Genomic DNA, 21024 nt, shown 5'->3' on the forward strand with positions numbered 1-21024 from the left:
AATTAAAAGTGGTGTGTAGAATTTTTGTCAGGATCTTTACCGTCTTCATGCTGCCTGGGTGACTGTTTTTGTGAACGAGATTAAATTTCAGAATTAAACTCCCATGACAAAAAGCAGTTGTTACAGCACCGTAGCATGAGCATTAAATAAAATGCACAACCTGCTGTAACGCTGCTATTCTGCTTTTTGCCTGTGTGTGTGCTAGGCAGTAGAGGCGGAGAATGGGAGCGACAATGAAGAAGCAGGGTCCGTTCCTCCGCAGGACCAAAAAGAGACATTGCCACCAGCAGAAAGAGGAGCTACAGAGCTGTTTGTTAGTTCTGCAGAGGTGAGACACTAATAACACACACAATCTTATGCACAGAAGGCATGGCCGGTATTTGTAACTTCAAATTCTCCTGGGGCGGTTTTGTTGCTGCCAACACAAACCCGACCAGAACTGAACAGAGAGAAGCTAACTGGTCAGGCACAAAGTCTACAAAAGCTGTGACAGAGCTGGAGAGGTTCCTCTGTTGTGCTGCATGTGGGTAAAGGTGGCTTTTGAATCGGCAGAGGCACAGCTTTGCCAGTGTATCTGTGGGCTGAGTTTAGAACAAGGCCCTCTTGCCGATTCTGTGTCTGCATCGTTCTTGTCTCGTGATGACAGAAATAAGCAGATTGTCAGGGCAGACTGAAAAGCTGTTTCAGGTGGTGGATTTTACATTTCAGAAAAAATCCCCTGAGACTTTCTTGGACAAAGTCGAATTAGGCAGTTGTCCTCCTGCGTTGGGTGACATGGAGCAGCCAGTAACCGAGAGAGAAAACCCTCCCCTTCCTTCAGGAGCTCCTCAGCAGGTGTCTGCGTGGTCAGCGGAGCGGAACAGCTGCACAGAGTCAGGTATCCTTCAGTCCCTTGCTAAGAGTACAACACTCCATACCACCCGTCAAGCACAGTTTCTAGTTTTCTCCCTTTCTCATCATTGTTAGTCCAACTGGAGGCACAACACTTTGAAATCTAAGCATTTTCTTTGTCTTTTTCTTGTTGTTGTTTGTTTTTTTTTTTTGGGGTGTGGGGTCCAGGCGACATTGGAGAACCCATTTCTCTCTGCTCAGAGACTGCCTTTGAGCAGTTGGATCAGCTCACCAGTGAGCATGGTGACCAAAGGCGGGAACAGGCATGCCAGCAGCGTGGAGCTGAGGGGCACGAAATGAGTGGAAGAAGTGAAGAAACCGTAGAAGAAACAGAGCTGGTTGTCTTGGATCTAGAACATGTGAGAAGTCCTCAAATCTTGTCGTTCTTCTTCGCAGACCTGCTGTTTTTATTTGTATGAAATACACAAGGTAGATTGTCAGCAGCGGCTCAGCCATAGGCTGAAACCACGTGTTTAAAACAGGCTTTTGCAGCAGTACTGACTCCTGAGCGTGTCTGCTCCCTCAGGGTTAACCCCAAATGGGAGGCTCAGGAGGGAGCCGTGTAGTGGGTAAATCTGATACTCCTCAGTGCTCCTGAAAGAGAAGTACTGTCAGCAAGAGCGAGCGGATGGGCTCTCAGAGGCAGCTCTTCTGATGTGTTTCTGGCTTTCAGGTATCCTCAGTAGTGGCTTTCTGCTGTCAACAAATACCCACTATGTAACTCCTCTCACTCGTTACAGTGAGCGTAGCTAAAGTAAGAATGCAAGGGTCTGTGGCAGAAAATACGCTGTGTTATTTAACAGCGGGGGTAGCAGTAAGGTTTCTTCATAATCTCTTTACACAAGTACGTTGACTTGTATCAATGTCATACTTCTTTACAGCCTCTGATGAGAAGATTCCAGGCTGCCCTGAAGAGTCACCTCACTAAGCAGATGGAAAAAGTGAGCCTAGAGCTTCAGGAACTGGTACGTGGCATTCCTACTTTGCCTTCCCGCAGCAGCCCACCCCTGCCCGAGCTGAAGCCAGGTAACTGGTTTCCTCTTGTGTTTGCAGAGGGCAGCAGCGAAGAAGGGGCAAGCAGAGAGGGAAGAGCTTGGGCTGGTTCTTTACGGAGCGCAGCAGCAGCTGGCCCGCCTGCAGCTGGAACTGGAGAAGAGCCACGACCGCCGTTCTCAGGTGGCCACAGCACGTCAGCAGCTGGAGGAGGAGCTGGAGGGCCTCAGGCTTACTTACAAGCAAATGTGTCAGAACAGACACGATGAACGCCAGAAAGGTGACCGAGGCAGCCCTTGCCAGGTTTCCTGGCTCTAGTACTGTGTGCAGAAAGGGATTTATTTGAATCCAAGTCAAGCATTGGATTGAAAAATACAGTAACATTGATCAGGAATAAGGCACTCACTGAAACCTTTCACAGGCATTCCTGGTTGTTTCTAAGACCGTGTCGCTACCTTGTACTTCTAAGAAGGTCTTTAGGACTAAAACTGTTCCGGGCAGATGGGCTGCTCTGTGACTTAGAAGGAGGAAGATGCTGTCGCTCTGTTACGTTTGCCTGTGTCTCTGTAAGGGTGTGACGAGATCGCAAAGGTCGTGGGTCGTGAAGGGGCACCCGGGAGCCTGAGAGTGCCATCCGTGTGGGAACCCGTCCCAGCCAAAGAAATGGACTTGACTCATGCTGGTTGTGCTGCAGGCCTGTGGGTAGGGGACAGGAAAACAACTGTGATGGCGAGGGTAGCTCAGCGTAGGATAAACTGCCTAGAAAGGTTTGGCAGGTTGCTGAAAAAAATAGAGAAGCGTTCAACAGACTGAGAAAGAGACAGTTCTGTTTTGGGGCAGAGGAGTGGAGTCACAGCCTCCCGAGGCCACCCCTTCTTTGATCTCCTGGGCTTCTGAGTGCTGGGAACCAATGAATTGCTTACCAAGATATTAGCTGTGCTTGTGGAGCTGTACTCCAAAGCCGATGCAAATTCACATTTCAGGGGGGCTGATTTGGCTGGCAAGTGTGCGAATTTGGCTTTGGGTGCTTCTGTGTTTCTTTCCCTTTTACCTCTGTTTAAAGTGTGTCTTACAAACATACTTTTCTGTAAATATTTTTCCCCCTGCCTCCCCAGTTTCTGCAAGGCAGACCCAGGTTGAAAACTTGGCCTTGCACCTCTTCTACATGCAGAACACGGCCCATATGCACCATAATATTTTACTAACGAAACGGTCGACAAAGAGGGCTGAGCTGGAGAAGGCCCAAGCTGACGTGGAAAAGAAAAAACAGGTATCAAGTAAAACTCTCTTCTTTCAAATAAATAAATGAATTCAGGTGACAGCTAGTGGCGAGTCTCGGAGGACGTGCTGCCTTGGCAGAAGGAAGGCTGTAGTGAATATACAGACACCATGGAAGGTGCGTGGGGAAATTTTCCCCAAATAATCGAAAATGAGAAGAATCCCCACCACCAAGATAGTGGCATGTACCAAACAGAATTTTTTTATGAGCCTTATAATAGGAAGTAGTAACCAGTAGTGATCACTCTTCACTCAGGCAACGGGGGGGTGGGGGCAGAAAGATATTTAGCAAAGAAGTATCATATGTTGAAGTCTGGAGAATTGCTCTGAGTCCCAAGGAAGAGCGAACTTGGAAGGTGAACTGAGCGGTCGGTGTGCTGGAGCTCTCTCTGCTGCCTCCTGCTTGCAGCAGGACACCAACTAATTACTGTTGATGCAGAATTGCGGGCAAACGGTTGAGATCGAATGGGTTTAGATGGTTTTTAACAAAGGATTTTAAACCATAAATTATCAAGATTCCCAGCTGCTGGAGAGGTGGCGCAATGTAACCCATGCTGGCAGGGATGAATGCTGCTTCAGATCTGAAGGACCAATTTCCTACTGTGGGTGGAACGATAAAAACCAGCAAAGAAGGTGTTGTTCTCTTGAAAATTGTCACTGTTGCGTTCAGGAGTCGTTTGGATACGAATGGAAGAGTTTCAGTAGGAATCAAAGCTAACTGAATTCATTTTCAGCCCAAGTTATTGCTGTAGAATTTAGTTGGTTAAGCCTGAGATTGTGTTACTCGTCCTGAGCTGTTTGGCTCTGCCTCTCTAGGATCTTCTGGTAGACCGCTTGACCCGGAAAGCCTACGAGCTGCAGGAACAGATTGCTCTGTTCGAAGCTCAGTTTGTGGCTCAGGCAGAGGACACAAAAGTAACTCGGCAAGCAGCAAATGAGGTAGGAGAATGCTTTTTTACGCTTCTGGTTAATATTTCCCTCTGGAAGGACCGACCCCGTTGGCTCAGGCTCACGTGGTACCTACAGTGTAGGACAGAGTTGTATGATCAGTTCCTGTTTGGAGGAATGAAGACTTTTTTGTTTTGTTTTGGTTTGGTTTTCCCTTTGTCCTCAAGAATTGCCTATAAATCACTTCCTCCCCCACCCTCTCTGCATTTTTTTCCTTGCAGACCTATGCTCTGTGGTCGGGGGTGACCATAAACCAGAGGCACGTTAGCTGAAGCTGTTCCTGCCCAGCGTATTATGAACACACACACACACACAAAAGGCATTGTAACGTGAATTTGGTTTCCCAGCCTAGTATAGATTTATCCTGTCTACAAATCCTCTCTCCCCCAGGCTTGTATGGAGGTTCAGGCTATTAACATGCAGAAAAAGCGACTGATGAACCACTGGAATAGCAGCTTGGCGGGAATGAAGCAGAGAGATGAGGCCTATATCGCCACCCAAGCGCTGCTGAGGTACGGTATCTGAGAACAGTCCCAGGAGAGACCTCACACGGGTTGGACAGGAGGGATGCTGAAAGGGGCAGTGCGTCTCCAGTTTATTGCTGCGCGTGCAGGATATGTCAAGCGGAACAAGCTTGCTGCTCTGAAGCACGTAGTAAGGTTAAAGGATAGGAAGCACAGTTCTGCGTCACTATTCTGTATCCAAAACACAACTCTCCCCCAAAATGTGTGGGGGTTTTAAAGCTGTTTAGAGTTTTTCTGTTCATATTTTAGTCCTTTAGAAGAGTTCCTTCACCTTTGCAACGTCTCTCAATCCAAAGAGCTAGACTTCAAGAGGGATTTTACCTGTCGCTCTCAGTTAGGGGTTTGTGATGCCTTCAGAAATCACCAGGAAAACCGTCCTGCTGTTGCCAAAGGAAGCGCTTATTTGCTCTGGAGTCAGCCTGGCTGATTCCCTGCAATGTGCTTTTATGGTGGCATCCTGGAAAGAGTGGGGGGTGGGGACAGGACTGAAAGCGGGAATTAATTTTCCTACGTATTTGCTTTTCAGTCTTCTGTCTCCATCCCTCTTCTGATGACTCTGCACCGTCACAGCAGGGTGGCCTTTGTAAAGATCTTCCTCCTTGGTCTGTTGTCGCTGCAGTAGCGTGTTTGAAAAGAGGAATTTGTAGATGACTGTTCAGCGCGTGAGTCTACCCCTGTGGTGATTTTCCATCCTCTTTGCCTCTCCAGCAAGTACAGACATGACCTCAAGTCCCTAGAAACGGACATCCATGGCTGTAGGAAGTCAATCAGGAAGGAGGAGGAGAAGAATGAGTTGCTTGTCGCCATCCTGAGCCGTTCACAGAACGATGCCAACATGACAAAGAAGCTGATTGCCTAGTGCCTTTCCAGGCAGGAGGCCTTGAAGGTGGAATCTGGCACCTACGCTCGCCTTCTCCACGAGACAGAGCAGGCCCTCAACAGGACCAAGATGGTGAGGAGAGTTACTTGGAAGAAGAACCTTTCAAATCAGACACAGATGTTTAATCCCCTTCCCCAAACAGTTGTAGTGACCCTGTCTCCTGTCTTTCCTGCGTTTAGGATCAAGCTGCTTGTCTGAATCTGTTGCTGTCCATCAGTAAGGACATAGAGAAAGGAACTGATGCCAAAGTGCAGATGAAGAACGAAATCATGGCAAAGCTTCAGGACCAGATGGTGTCCAGCAAAGCCACAAAGCACTTCTCGCAGCTGGCTGCAAAGCTCCGTAGGAGAAAAACAGACCTGGTGTATTATCTCTTCCGTTTGGGAGGGCGGGGGAAGGAAACCGCCCCGAGCGGTGTTTCTCAAGTGTGTTTCGTCCGCGCCTTCGTTCTGCTTTTCAGATCTGAAGTTGAAGGTCTGCTGAGTTTGTGACTTCAGTTTGGTTCTTCCAGTGATCTTATTGCGGGATTCTGGTGTACGCGAGAGGGTTTGGCCAAAAAGGCCTTGACACATAATGTACTATTCTTTCTTTACTTAAAAAACGGGACAGAATGATGAATTCTGGGAGTTTTTACGATAAAGTAGTACCAGTTCTTATGTATTGGAGGAAGACAGTGGATATGTAGTACTGCTGTACTCCACATCGAACTAACTTGTATCTCTGTCCGGCACCATGGAATGCGATACAGAGACCTGCTCTCGTTCCTGAGTGAGGATTACAGCCCAAGGAGCAATCGAACCAGACCCACAGTTCTGTGTGGCACGATCAGTTGCTCTCTTTGGGAGTGTGTAACCGGAACAGATAGAAAAACTAGAAGATCCAGCGTAGTATTTGTGGTGTTGAGTTGTGTGGGCTGGCACTAACAAGGCACCCACACCTCTGTATTTCTGCGGGTTACTTCAGCCTGGCCCTGGGATTTTTAAATCGGGGGCATTATCTTGAGCAACAGGAAGAGTTCCAGGGCTGGCTTCCGTTGTGAGAGAGGGGCCCCCCGCCCCCTTCCCACAGGCACACCAACAAGCAGACACTCGCGTTGTCTCCCATCAGCACCTGCGGTGCACGGCTGGATGTAGCCAGAGAGTCGTGGCCGCTGGCGGCGCAGGGGCAGCAGAAGTCACCCGGCTGCATTCGCGCTGCGCTCAACAGGCACCCGCCTTTCTGGCTGCTGCGGTGGTGGTTCGGTGAGGGACGTGTTTGTCGGGTGTGGTGGAGAATGTCCTGCTCCGGTGAGCCGGGCAGCTGGAGACACCCAGGCAGGGCAGGTAACTGCAGAGGTGATGAGCGCGGCCTCTTAAAGGCTTTGGGATGTTCGGGCTCCTTCATGCTCTTCAGCAGCCTTATGGCAGAGGTAAATGTTGGTATCTCCGTCAGGAGATGGAGAAACAAAGGTACAGAGCGGGTAAGTGGCTGGCTTGCAGCTTGTGGCACAGACCTGGGAGGAGAATCTAAATCCCCTGACTCCTGTGCCTCGGGAAGCGGGCGTTCCAAATCAATGGGCTGCTGCTGGTGACAGTAATTTGTTTTCTGTCTGTTGGCGTTCCTAGGAGCTGCATTTTTCCAAGGTTGAGAATGATGTGGCCCAGGTTATTCTGAATGCAACTCATACCAGCTGCAGGCTGACAGTTCTCCAAAACACACTTTGTGAGCTGGACAAGGAAGTAAAAAATACCCGTGACCTGATCAGCTGCAGGGAAAGCGAGATTGCAAGGTGCAGTCTCCTGACCGAGAACAGGCAAGCGGTGCTCAGCCAGTACAACAAGAGGTTGGAGATGATTCTTGCGCAGCAGGGGGTATGTACATTCACATTTCAGTCCCAGGCTTGATTTTATTCTTTGTGGTGACCACAGGTGCCCCTGATAAATGTAACTGTGTAAGTGCTGAGTAGTTAAAACTTTCAGGCATCAGTATAGAGGTTTAAAAGCTGCACTAGTTAATGTAAATGCTTACGTCTGTCAAACAGCTCTTAGTGCACGGGGGGAGGAGCTGGCATGAGGGAATTGTGAAATGAGGGTGTGCCCAGCACAGATTTCTGCAGGGAGTTGTCTGCGCCTGATGAAAACGTTGAATGACATCAATACTCTGGGAGTAACTAGGGTCTCATCAGAAAACCTGCAAATACTGACAAGGGGCGAATGGAGCAGGCGGGGTGATGTAGAGCACGTGGTGCTTGGCCCCATTCAGCTGATACCCAGGTCTGCCCCTGGCACCGTGAGCTGCAAGACCTTTTTAGACCCCAATGCAAGAATGAGTGCTGTGGCAGACTCTTGGACACCCAGATGTGCCTGTTGTAGGAGCTTAGGAGGCCCCTCTCGCCCCAGAGCCTGAGAGCTGTTCGGGCTTCCCTTGCATTTGTTCCCGTGAGGTCAGGAATGATTGGTCCCATCCAGCTCATGGGAAATAGAGGCACAAAGGAAGTAACAGTATAGCTGAAGTGTTCGGTAGGCATCTCAGTAGCTGGACTGGCCAACTGCAAAAAGTGCTTCAGCAGCTTCTGCCTGATTAATCCCCAACCTTGCCCTCATCCAGGGTCAAGAACTGGGGCCACTGGAAATGGAGATCAACAAGCTGTCCAAGCAGATAGAAGAATATCACTCTGAGGTGATGACGCTACAAAAGCACTGGCTCAATCAGCAGCAAGAGCTGGTCAAGTTAACACACCAACGGGAGGAACAAGTAGCCTCCCTGGATATGTTAAAGAAACGGATCACAGTAATGCAGCAGAAGAAAGTGCGCAGGGAAAGTAGGTCATTCCCCAACTCTTTTTAAAACGTTCAGCTGTGAATGGAGGAAAAAGGGAGCGAGGGCTTACGGACGGGTCAGCCAGACCTTCACCAGAGAATGCGCCGCGCTCCTACGTCCGTGTGAGCAGTAACGCAGGCGGCCCCAGCACTGCTCTGGGGCTACGAGCCAGGCACCTCTGCTGCTCTGCCTGGCGTTATTCCCTGTCCCGACTGATCCCGCTGCCTTAACGGGCACAACCGAACCGAAGTGGCCGTGTCACGTGCTACACTTCTTAAATAACGTTTGCAAGTAGTTGGTGGGTAAATGTCCCCACCACGATGGCGCTTCCCTTGGCTCAAACCAGCTCTTTTCCACAGCAGTCTCCTTCAAAACCGTATTTGGGGTTTGGGCTTGTGGAAAAACGGTTTGCCTGGGTACGTGGGACGCAGGTGGCTCTGCAGGCAGCGTTGTCTGGTCTGATGGCAGTCTGTCACGCCTTGCCTGTGTTCCACCTGCTGCTTGTGGGAATTTTAAGACTTTTTTTTTTTTTTTCTGTTCACCTGTAGATGAAATTCAGCAGGAAACAAAAGAGCAGAAAGACATCGAACGTCGCATGAGGAACACGTCCAATGACTTGATAAAGCTGAATGTGTTGATCAACAAGAACAGCAGCAGCTTCGAGGAGCTGCAATATGGCAACACTATCACCGAGAACGAGTTTGTGCGCTCTCTCAAGGTACAGACATCTCATTTCCAGGTCTCAGCCTCCTGTGCAGATCGGAGGCAGACAGTGACCGTGTAAATCTTCCTTAGTCTGACCACGTTGTGTTGTCTGACAATGTTATGCTTCCCAAACCTAGGCAGCAGAAAAAGAGTCGGTTGAGATGCAGGAGAAGCACAGTCAGCTGACTGAGGAGAAGGAAAGACTCCTAAACAGCCTGGTGGAAGCAGAGTAGGTACCAGAGAGGTTCTTGCTTTGTGCCACCCTCTTTGAATGTAGGCGTCCATGTCACCTTTCCTCTCTGCTCATCGAACTGAACCAGCAACAGCAAATGTGCTTCTGTCCTTCTCGGAGAAGATGAAAGGAGTTTCATGGATTTTGGGGCGCAGAAGCTGAAAGGTGCTTTAGCTGTCTCTGCAAGCAGCGAGAGCCGTGAGGATGTCGGCTTTAACAGTTCCAGCAGGCTCGTGCTGGACGTTGCTGAGATCTGTATGGGGTAACTCTGCCTGCGCTCTCCTCCGCCAGTAACTCGGAGCGAGCGTGCTGCGCTGGGCAGCTCACTGGGGTCCACCAGCCCCCGGCAGCCTGGGCACGCTTGTTGTTAGTCACCGTGCCATCACCGTGCCACGTTGTGGATGGCGGAGCTCCCTGTCTGGTTCCACGCTGCTCCCTGCTGCCCTTTTACGTGTCCCACGTGCAAGCCCTGGGCAGCTCACTGGGGTCCACCAGCCCCCGGCAGCCTGGGCACGCTTGTTGTTAGTCACCGTGCCATCACCGTGCCACGTTGTGGATGGCGGAGCTCCCTGTCTGGTTCCACGCTGCTTCTTGCTGCCCTTTTACATGTCCCACGTGCAAACCCTCAGGTTCTGCTGAACCTTCAGCTCCATGTTCAGGATTGAGCTCGGGAGCGTGCTGCCACGCGTGCACAGGGAGCGAGCGTCCTCTCCGCCACTGACAAAGGTGCCGCTTTCCCTTTCTGTCACTGAAGGCATCAAATCCTGCTGTGGGAGAAGAAGATCCAGCTGACGAGAGAGATGCGTGCGGCGGTGGAGTCTGAGTCAGGGCACGGCGAGATCCACGCCATGAGAACAGAGATTCAGAGGATGCAGGTTAGCCCCGGGGGAGGAGCACTGGGGAGGGGAAGCTGCGCACGATGGATTCAGCTTCGGCGTTGCTGAAGGCAGGAGATGAGAAACGGGCTGGGGAAGCAGCATTGCCAGGCCATAGCAATGTTGGAAATCGTACACCCTCCAGCTAGGCTGAATGAAATACACCCAGCGTGCGTGCTCTTCGTGCCTTCCTTGCACCTGCCGTGTAATGGGCTGCAGCAGAGTCTAGAGACACCTGAGAAATCTATTTAAAACATAGTATGTTTGCCACCTTATGCCGTGACCCCAATTTATAAGCAAAGGAATGTTGATGACTAAATATTGCATCATCTTAATCACTGGTTAGGGAAGCCTTCTGTCTTCTGGCAAAGCAACTCTTCCCTTTTGTTCCCAGGTTACTTTACTCTTCTGCTTTTCCTATTGCTAAGGAGTTCCAGTGAAACCTTTTGAAGATTACTTTAGACGAGTTGATAATCCAGCCCTTTGCTTTCCAGATCCACACAGGGCAAGCCGGGTTTGGGTTTAGAGCAAATTTGGCTTGCCAACGCTCACGTGTCACGTATGCCTGGTTTATGTGGAGGGGATGTGCCGCACAGAATCGGTTCGGTGCCGTTTGTGAACATTTGTTACTTTCAGCCTATTTCATATCTTGCCACACGGCAGGTCCGCTATGGCCAGCTGATGAAGCAGCAGGAGAAGATGATTCGTGATATGGAGGCATCTGTTTCTCGCAGAGAGGTGATAGCGCTTCGTGGAGAGGGTCAGAACAAAAGAGACAAGAAGCTTGTCCCCAAGAGCGTCTTCCACTGCAAGAAACAGGAGCTGAGAAAGAAGATCAGCAAAGCCCAGAAGGTGAGCGAGTAGAGCAGGGCTGCAGGAGTTCACCGGGGCTGTAAGGAGCACCAGGGTGGGCTGAGCGCAGACACGCGGGGTGTCGGGACACAGACGGGACAGGCTTTGGAGGCTCCTTAAAAAACCCCACAGGAGAGTTCTGGGGAGATGGCTGGGAGTGCAGCTGGACGAAGAACCACACTCTGCCGTTTCCTTCTCTTCCGTTTGCCAGAACGTTCAGGACTGCAACGCAACCCTCCTGGAGCTGGAGAGCGCCCAGGCGTCCCTCGGTGCCGCCTTCTCGGAAAAGCAGCGAGAACTGCGCAGGCTGGAGGCTGAGTGCGACGGCCTCGATGCAGACGCAGAAGCTCGTCGGAACAGGAAGCGATGGGTGAGCGGCTCCGCTCCCTGGAGCTCGCGAGCCCAACGGGACCGGCTGCTTTCTCCTGGTGCCAGCTCCCCATCTCTCTGTCTCGCCACCATCCTGAACTGAGTGTGCTTGGCATTTTAGCGGCACTTTAAGTTAACTGAGCACACCTTGAGGGCTCATGGGGGTCCTGAATTGGGGCTGCAGTTGTACTCTCAGCGAGGCAGCATTCACCTGGAGACATCAGCCTGAAGGACATGGTTTGTGTCTTGCAAATACCCAGTCACAGCTCTCCTCTGTGAGCGCTTTCTGGCTGCTCATATGTTACAGATTGGAGAGCCAGCTCAAGGTCTTGAATGGCCTCCTGCAAAGGTTGTAAGTTGGTCAAACTCTGTCCTGGCGAGGGTTGCCCTGTGCATGCAGGTATTTCTCTGGTTTATGGAATTCTGTGATGAACATTTAAAATTATTTTTTTTCTATTAGCTGACGTGTAGATGTGGTGCTTAGGGACATGGTTTAATGGTGGACTTGGCAGCGTTAGGTTCATGGTTGGACTCAATGATCTTAAAGGTCTCTTCCAACCTAACCACTTCTCTGGCTGTACCCGTTAACAGCTGTTCTGCCAGTACAAGGGGGACTTCATAGCCCTGTCCCTCTTCAGAAGCCCTTCCCTTTCAGAATGTGATGGTTCCAGTACCGGTGACAAAAGTCACCTGCCTTTCTTAGTGCTTTTCTCTCTGCGGCCTGCTGTCAAAGCAATCTCTTTGCTTTCCTCAGAACCTTTTGGAGATCGTGTCCTACCAGACTCGCCAGAAGCACCTGCAGGCGCTGAAGGAAGGGACGTACACTCCCCTGCGCCGCACGGAGCAAGCCTGGAGAAATGAACACCAGAAACTGCGCCACCGGCTCCAGACCATCGATGCCATCGTCCAGCAGATCCAGCAGGACCATCCCCAGCACTACCGCACTCTCCAGTGGCTCAGACAGTGCTTGGGCTCCAGGCTGGGCTCGCAGGATGCCTGACTGCCACGAACCCCATCCGTGTAACCCTCAGCTCTTGTTCTGCTAGAGCTTGCAGGCTTTGTAAATAAACAAATATATAAAAAATAAGTCTGTGTAGCAGGTAGTGGTCACCAAAGCTGTAGCACTGCAAATGTTTTTTTGTTTCCTTGGCTGCACAAGGGTGGCTTCATCCCTCCCCCTGGCCTGGGGCGCTGGGGGCAGCCGCCCCCTTCCCCTCCAGGCCCCCCCTCTCTCACCGCCTTTCCCTGCAGCTCCGGGAGGCGGAAGGCCTGTGGGGGTGGCCCTGCAACCTCTGACATCTTGTTTGGGGCTGGGGAAAGGCATCCGTGGCTGTGGAGCTCTGGGACCTGGCCTCAGCCCTGGGCAAGCCCGTGGGACCGTTGTCCCCAAGTCAGGCTTTGTCCCCCCTGGGGCTCTGTGCTGCTCAGAAGCCGCTTTCCCTGACACGGTCCAGGGCTCTTGTTTGGGGCAGAGCTCTGCTGACTCAGGCAGTGTCTGGGGCTGCAAGCCCTGGCTTTGCACCCCGAGCCGTGACGGTGCTTCTGGCCAGTGGCAGGCAGGTGGGTGGGTGGGTGCTGTGCTGGGGCCTCCAACGGAGCCTCACCCACACTGCGCTGTGCTCTACTCCAGCCCCAGGTCAACCTCTACGGCTCCCACCCTTTCTACCTGGTGATGGAGGACAGCAGTTCGGCTCACGGCGTCTTTCTGCTGAACAGCAACGCGATGGGTGAGTCCCACGGAGGTGCTGGGCATGGGCTTGGCCCACGTCCCCATCCTCAGCTTGTTCCTCCGGCGCTTGTGCTTCACCAGATGTGCTCCTGCAGCCCAGCCCGGCCCTGACCTGGCGCACGACGGACGAGATCCTGGACTTCTACGTCTTCCTGGGCCCTGACCCCAAAAGCGTGGTGCGGCAGTACCTGGACAACATCGGTAGGGCCGAGCCGCGGGCGAGGGGCACGGGTGCTCCTGGGATGGCTCTGCCGGGATGCTGCGAGCGGCGCGGTGGGGCCGGCGTGGCGGAGTGGGGCCACGGGGGAGCACGATGCTGGGCTGTCCCTGTGCCCACCTGGCCAGCACCCGCCCTCTCGGCTTCCAGGGTTCCCCTTCATGCCTCCGTACTGGGGCCTGGGCTTCCACCGCTGCCGCTGGGGCTACTCCTCCACCGACATCACCCGGCAGGTCGTGGTCAACATGACGGCAGCCCGCTTCCCCCTGGTAGGTCTCGGCTGCTCCCTGGAGCCTCTGCCCGGAAAGCGGCCATGGGGGAGTGACGGGGAGCCTCTGTGGGGTGGGGGTCCCGCAGCAGCGTGCAGGGGTCTCTGCTCCTCCCTGAGCACCGCTGCCACCATCCACAGGACGTGCAGTGGAACGACCTGGATTACGCGGATGCCAAGAGGGATTTCACCTTCAACAAGAAAAGCTTTAAGGACTACCCGGAGATGGTGCAGGACTTCCACCGCCACGGCCCGAGGTACATCATGATCGTGGTGAGTGACACCCCCTGCCATGCTGGGGCTTCTGCGCGGGTGGGCTGGCACCGGGGTTTCTGGCAGCCCCCAAGGGCGGTGATGGAGCTTCCTCTGTGGAAGGCAGGGGAGGCCATTCCCTGCCCTTCTTGGTGAAGCCCCGGCTTCGTGCCCTGCCAGGATCCTGGGATCAGCAGCTTGGGGCCTCCCGGCACCTACAAGCCCTACAACGAGGGACTGAAGCGAGGGGTTTTCATCCGAAACGCCACGGGGCAGCCACTGATCGGGAAGGTACGTGTGGGGAGCAGCCCCAGTCCCTGGGGGAGGGGGCTTGAGTGGAGCCCTGAGAGCTGAAGGGAAACACGGAGGGGTTATGGCCGTGGGGGGAAATGAGGTGGCATGTGGGGGCTGTGGAGTGCAGCAGGGCTTTGCCCATTGCTGCCTCCCTCCTGCAGGTCTGGCCGGGTCCGACAGCCTTCCCAGACTTCACCAACCCAGAGACTCAAGAGTGGTGGCACGACATGGTGAAGGACTTCCACAACCAAGTGCCCTTCGATGGCATGTGAGTGGCCCCGGCAGAGCTGCCGGTTGTGGCTCCCTGGTTTCTGCCTTGCGCTTCAGCTGGGCTCCGGTGCAGCAGCGAAGGCATCCCATCCTTTCCCTCCCCTTCCCTTCCCTCCCCAGGACATGAACGAGCCGTCGAACTTTGTGGAGGGTTCCTGGGACGGCTGCCCCACCAACAGCCTGGAGCAGCCCCCCTACGTGCCAGGTATGGGGGTCGAGTACCAGCCTCTGCCTCGGGTTGTGGGGAGCCCCGGGTGGAGCCCAGGGGATGCTCCGGTCCCAGACAAGTGGGCTCTGAGCTTGCCCTCGCCTCCGCCTCTCCCGTGCAGGTGTGTTCGGGGGACGCCTCCAAGCTGGGACCATCTGTGCCTCCAGCCAGCAGTACCTGTCCTCCCACTACAACCTGCACAGCCTCTACGGGCTGACGGAGGCCATTGCCTCCCACGAGTAAGCCTGGGGCTCACACCTGCTGTCCTGGAGGAGCTGATGCAGAGCCCAGGGGATGCCAGAGCTGGGAGAAAGACCCCCCTCCCTGCCCTGCGGCGTGGGCAGTTTGGGCACGGGGGAAGGCATTTGGTGGATGGGCAAGGGTTTGGTTTATAACGCTGCCTGCTGCTGCCAGGAAGCTGCCTGCAGCGAGTGAGCAGTGCCTGCAACACCCTGACACCTGGATGATGCTCCCCGATGCCTTGTAGCAGCTCCGGGGGGTGGACACAGACGTTGTTCTTCGAGTAGATAATCTCCCCATCAAGTATGGAAGATGAACTGCCACCACCACCAGAATTCAAGGTCAGGAGGTCGGAAGCTTTTGAAGAGGCACGTCGGAGGAGTCGCCCCAGAGACATCGCCAAGGAAATGTTTCCATTATCCGTCAGCTTTAATCAGAAGCCAAATTCAGAAGACCTGCCAAGAAGGAGGAAAGAATAGCGTCAGGACAAGTGTAACAGCAGCACAGCACGTGCCTACCAGTGTCGGAGAAGGAAGAGGTCTCCCATCAGCTGCTGCATCAATCCTGCAACTCAAACAAGAGCCTCCAAATGCTCTGGATCTTTAACAGCACCTCTATGTTTTAAAGATGCTGAAGTACTGAATCCTGGGATCTTTTTCTCTGCAACAAAGAAATATGAAGGCAGCAAACCCCCCACATTTTAATAGTTACTGCGGGGAGGAAACAGAAAAGTAATGCTTGTCGCTGAAAATTGCCCATTAAGGGAATAGCTCAGTGATGCAGAGCTGCCCGGTGTATCACTGTCCTGGGGATGTCACAGAGAGTCAGAGTAGACCCTGGAGGATTCCTTCAGCACAGAGAAACTGCGGAGACTGTGACATTAAACAAGGGGCTCCTGCTTCATCCACAGTAACCACTACAGAACACGGTCCCCAGCTAACCACCGAGGGAGCTTTGCGCTCCAACGAGGCGTGCTCCCATCGAGGCTGGGGATGAGGAGCTCTACAGCGACTCCAAAGGGGTCACCCAACCTACAAACTGTTTAGCAGACAGGGCAGCAAGACGACCTGATGGGACCGCAGGCGGGTCTGGCACAGCGCCCTCCCACAGCACCATTCAGCGCAGAGCAGGCTCTACCTGCTGCTGCTGCCCCTAGCTGGCAGCCAGACCGCCCGAGGCACGGCAGCTCCTGTTCTGCCAAAGGCACACGAGGAAAGGAAACATCCGTGTGTTCCTTTGTATTCACCCGGCCTGCCCTGCTCGCAAACAGGCCAGTCTGACCTAGAACACAGCACACAGCACCACAGTGCCAGGGCATGGAGGGATCAGCCCAGCGTGTTCCTCGTGCCAAGTCCCCCTCTGCAGAGCAGCCACGGGGCAGCCAGCAACAAAAAGAAAAGCCGACAGGCCCTGACTTGTCCTACCGGGGCACTGTATGCGGGAAAGATTTAGGGGCCTAGAGCAAGCATCGTCAAACACTGACTCGCTCTGATTTCTTTAACCACGGTTTTAACAGTATCTCCAGACAAACGAGGAAGGAAGGAGGCAGAAAGGGCAAACAGAAATCGGCGTGTCTCAAAGAGCAGCGTGAAACCTGCAGGGAAGGAAAATAGCTGTCCTGATTCTGACAGATTTGTATATACAGAAGATGGCAAACGAGACTGCAGAGTCGTTGACAGAGCCTTCATTAAAGGACAAACTATTGGTTTAACTGGTAATCACTGGATTTGGCAGCTTGAACCACAGCATAAGCAGTTTCTGCCTTTCAGTCTTTGCTGGAACTTGACGGAGAAGCCTCGACCTCGCTACGCACTGTGCCCAGCAAGCGGTTAGGGCAAGACAATTACTCTGCAAGTCCTTCGCACCCATGTCTCCTTCTAGCACCAAACACAACACCTATCGTCATGCCTCAGCCCCAAAAACCAAACACCAATGGAGCCATATGCTCCTTCTTGTCCGGGTCACCAAAAACCACTGTCCTGTTTCAAGCCTTGGGTTATGTCTTGGAGGAAGTCACTTGCCTCGACCACACTTAAAGAGCAAGTCACCTTTCCTCTCATGGCACCCTGCAAGAATACAGACGGTAAACTCTGCTGCAATTCCTCCTTCCCACCAGCAAGTTACAACACACCATTTCGACACAGCGTTGAAGGAGTCCGAAGCCGTGATGTGGAGCAACCTGGAGGGCAGCAGAGGCCCTGAGTGTCTCGCACGTCTGAAGAGGGTCATCTGTCACCACAACATTTTGTGGGCAGCACGGTCTGTTCAGCTACGCCCCGTGGCTGCCAAGACTGAAACCAGCCCGGATACCCCGGCCTGTAGCTACGCCGGCTCTTTCATCGGAGCTCTGAAGGTGCTAAACCTGCAGGTGCAACCAAGGAAGGTGCTGGCAGGTGGCTGTGGCTGTTGACCAGGGAATGCTCCCTCAGAAAACATGAGTGAGCTTTCCTATGAAGGACAGCATGAAGGTGGAGACGCAGGTATGAGACAAGAGCTTGTGTGATGTCCTGCTGCAGGTCTCCAGGGGCTCTCAGGAATGCAGGCAGAGGTGCGGGACTTCTCTGCCACCAGAGGCAACATGTAATTAGCTTTTACCTAGCAGAGGAAGAACAAAGCAACAGGTAAAAAATCAAAAGCTGCTCCCTGGAAAACAGGAGGAATTTAAAGGGAAACATCACTTTGATCTTGCAGAACACTTGTTGCTCCAGCACTGCCCTGACGTGCAGGCGGCTGGCGCTGCAGGTACGCACTCGCAGGCTGGGAAGGGGAAGCCCAAATAAGACAGGAGGTGAAGAACATGGTGTCCTGCCAGCACAGAAATTTTGTCTTTTGCATTTGTCTTGCAGAAGAGCTACGCATCAGAAATCAAAGAGAGTTCACTATGATGTTGCAAACAAATAGCCAAATATACTGGGATATATAAATATCATCAGCAAGACTCAAATTAGTCCAGTCACCGTTGCCAGGGGCTAGGGAATTCTGCCTAGCTTTGGGTGCAGCACCAAAGAAAAACAGATGCACGTCACTGGACAGTTCCAGGGAGAGTGACGAGAGTGATCTGGAAAGAGCTTGCTGAGGAAAGACTGAAAAAAAAAGGGAAATGTATTAAAAGTCTTCGTATTTGTGAATTGTCACTGCCAAAAAAAGGAAGAGCTGTCCATGGAGGACAGAAGCAGCCGGGCAATTGGACTGTGGCCAGGAATAGAGTCCAGCCATTCTAACGGCAGGGATAACGGCGGAGCAGAACAGGGCACCCTGCAGGGGCCATTTCCATCACTGGGGCGTTTCAGAGCCGGGCCACAGAAACAGACTGGCAGTCAGTCCCAGCACGGGCCAGGCGGTGCACTGCGCCTCTGAAACGCAGCTTGGGAGCGTGCCTCTCCTTCCCAAAGGAGAACAGGAGTTCACACGACACAAACCAGCAAATAACAGAGACCAGACCTGCAGGGTTTGCTCTGTTCTGAGCCCCCTTCTGTGTGGGACAGCGTCTGCACACACAGCCCGTGGGGCCTGGGTCGGGGGGAGCAGCAGGTATTGCTGCTGCCAGGCTTGGGAAGGCAGGCGGGAACTGTCCTACAGCTAAGTCAGCATTCAAAAAAACCCCCCATATTTTTCATATTAATTTTCTATTTATCCCCTGATCTGAAGAGAGTCTTTTCAACGTGGCAGAGACAACCCAGCGCTCCAGAAGCTGAAGCACTGAATTAGCTGATAAGCTCTTGCTGAGTGCCAATATTTATTGAGCACACAGACATTTTCTTCTCCCACATATCAACTGTCGCCACTAAAAATCTTTGCTACAGCTACCAAGTCTGTTCGCACAGCCCCTGGCTGCTCTCCCAGGCAATGCCAGCGCTTCTCAGCTACACGAGAGCTCAGAAACGCGCTGGGGAGCCAACTCCTGGGATCAACCCACGAGCCTCTTCCCAAGGGCCTGACCAGTTCCAGCCAGCAGCATCTCCGACAACCCCGGCTGGTCGCCTCCCTCAGAAATGCCCTTCTCCTTCGCGCAAACCGACCGACCACGAAATCCGGTTTGGCTTGGCACATCGCTCCCTCACCACGGCAGCCACTGCTGGACCAAATGCTGCTGCCTCCGGTGGCACAAGATTCCCGTATCCCAGCGCAGGAGGGCACTGCAGGGCTCCTGCAGGGGCTAACACGGGCTCCAGCCTGTTCCTCCGGCTGCGTGCAGCACATGCTGGCACCGGGGCGGTTCGGGAGCACGCAGGGCAACAAGGCTGCTCTCACAGATCAGCCTGCAGGTGCTCTGGGGTTGGTAGCAGCCGACGAGTCACACCGCCGAGTACGTTGTGCCTGGCAGCGGGTCTTGCGGCTCCACGGGCAGATCTGCTGTGCAAGAGCTTAACAGCTTTACAAGCAAAATAAGCCAAGCTACAGGGCTCTCGAAGCGAAACATGAGACCTACAGCATGTCTGGGCAGAGGAGAAACACAAGCTGTCAAACCTCGGCACCAAATTTAAGCATCAAATGCCTTAAGTAAGAGAAACTCAACAGGCTTTTTCTTCTTTCTTTTGCTCTTCATAACTTAAATTTGATTTTATGTATTTAAGGAGTACAGAGTCACTCGGACACCAGAGAAGTCCCTGTCTCCTCCTCCCCTTGGGAAGGGCAAACGCCACGTTTCCCCTTCTGGTAGCTCACGCACAGGCTAGAGCATGCTGGGAGGCAGAGCAGTAGGAGACGAGCACAGGAGCCTGGGAGTCAGGGCTCGCAGCTTCGTTCCAGTCCCCTGACTGGATTTTCTGTGCAACTCTCAGCTAGTCGCTCACTTGATCTATACTCCTCTATGTGTACATGACAGCCCTTGTAACGACCTTCCCTTTGTATCGCAATACCTCTACATTAGGTGGGGAAAAAAAAAAAAAATAAAAAAGCTTTCCAAACTACTAGCTATTAGCTGGAGCTATTTAAGATGACCCAGCCAAATCAAGGAAAAAAGTTTACCATAGGGAGCCATTCTGAAGTCATCCCACTTCATGGGGAGAATTATGTAGGTCACCAAAAAGCCTTTCATTCCTGACCTGCTGGTGCAGCAGTGGCACAGCGAGTACAGAGTAAAGGAAAAGTAACAGCAGTCACCAGTGAAGGCTGAAATCCCAGCACTCGCACAACTCCAATTCCAGGCACTTCAGTGGAACAGATTTCACTCACATGCATCTCAGCTGAGAAGGTAAAAAAGGGACAGCAGACTCAATACTGCAAGTTTGTGACTCAGAGATAAAAAGGGAAACGAAATGCTACCGTCGGAGCCTGCCTGCTGCTCCCAGCCACACCTGCTGAGGCATAAAAAAGCAAACAAAAAGCTTACCACGCCTCCAGCACCAAGAGTCCAACCACAACACCTGCTTTAGAAATTCTTTGTGCCATATGTCCCTCCGTCCCAAGGATGACGTGAACAACCTTTCACATCAGTTAATTGCAGTGCTCGTGCAGTAGGTAACACTTTTATGGCTTTTTATTTCCAACATCCTGCAGCTGTGGTTCGATAGCGCTCACGGTACCAGATCCCTAAATAGCAGCAGCCAAAAAATCCCAGGAACCTGCTTTCACAGCTGAATTGCAAAGTCTTTTCTTAACAGGACAGACACCAGAGCACACACCTCAGCCACTCTGACACTGAATTAGTCTGCTTTTCACCCTGCCACAGGCAGGACTCTGCCCCCCCGCCCGCCCTTTTCTTGCCTGCTGGACAGAGAAAGCAATGCTCTGCCCCATTCCAGCTCTCCAGTTCTACGCCAACCACACTGCGAGACGTACAGAATAAACCCAGATATTCAACAAATCCAACGCAGGGTCAGAGAAGCAGCTTTCAGAGACTTCGCTGCTTTCAGCCAAGTTATCATCAGAATGAGACTGAGCTCCTCTAAGCCTACAAACTTAAAGGAGGCTTCTACAGAAGAAGCAGCAAGCCCTGAGCTGTCCTGGTCTCAACATTTCTACTCTTTTCTCATGAAAGATCTTTCATTTTTATTACTTTCTATGCAGAGTGGCAACTGAGAACATAATACCTTTGCACGACAAGCTCCCAGCCTGAGAACTGAAAAGCGGGGCAGACCTCAGAGAGGAAGAAGCAGAGTTATTTTACAGAGCGTCAGCAACACAGCGAGCAAAATATCCCATGTAATCCCTGCCCTGGAGCACCTGAAGGCCATACATAAGCAATTGCTGGGGGTCCC

General features: G+C 52.7%; 1 pseudogene; it reads left to right on the forward strand.

The window, feature by feature from the left end:
* Positions 1 to 1073: 1073 nt before the first annotated feature.
* Positions 1074 to 12346, forward strand: LOC147414428 (coiled-coil domain-containing protein 40-like; annotated as a pseudogene).
* The last annotated feature ends 8678 nt before the right edge of the window (positions 12347 to 21024 follow it).

Source organism: Leptosomus discolor, chromosome 15 (assembly GCF_034619465.1).
Source record: "Leptosomus discolor isolate bLepDis1 chromosome 15, bLepDis1.hap2, whole genome shotgun sequence".
Classification (NCBI taxonomy): Eukaryota; Metazoa; Chordata; class Aves; order Leptosomiformes; family Leptosomidae; genus Leptosomus; species Leptosomus discolor.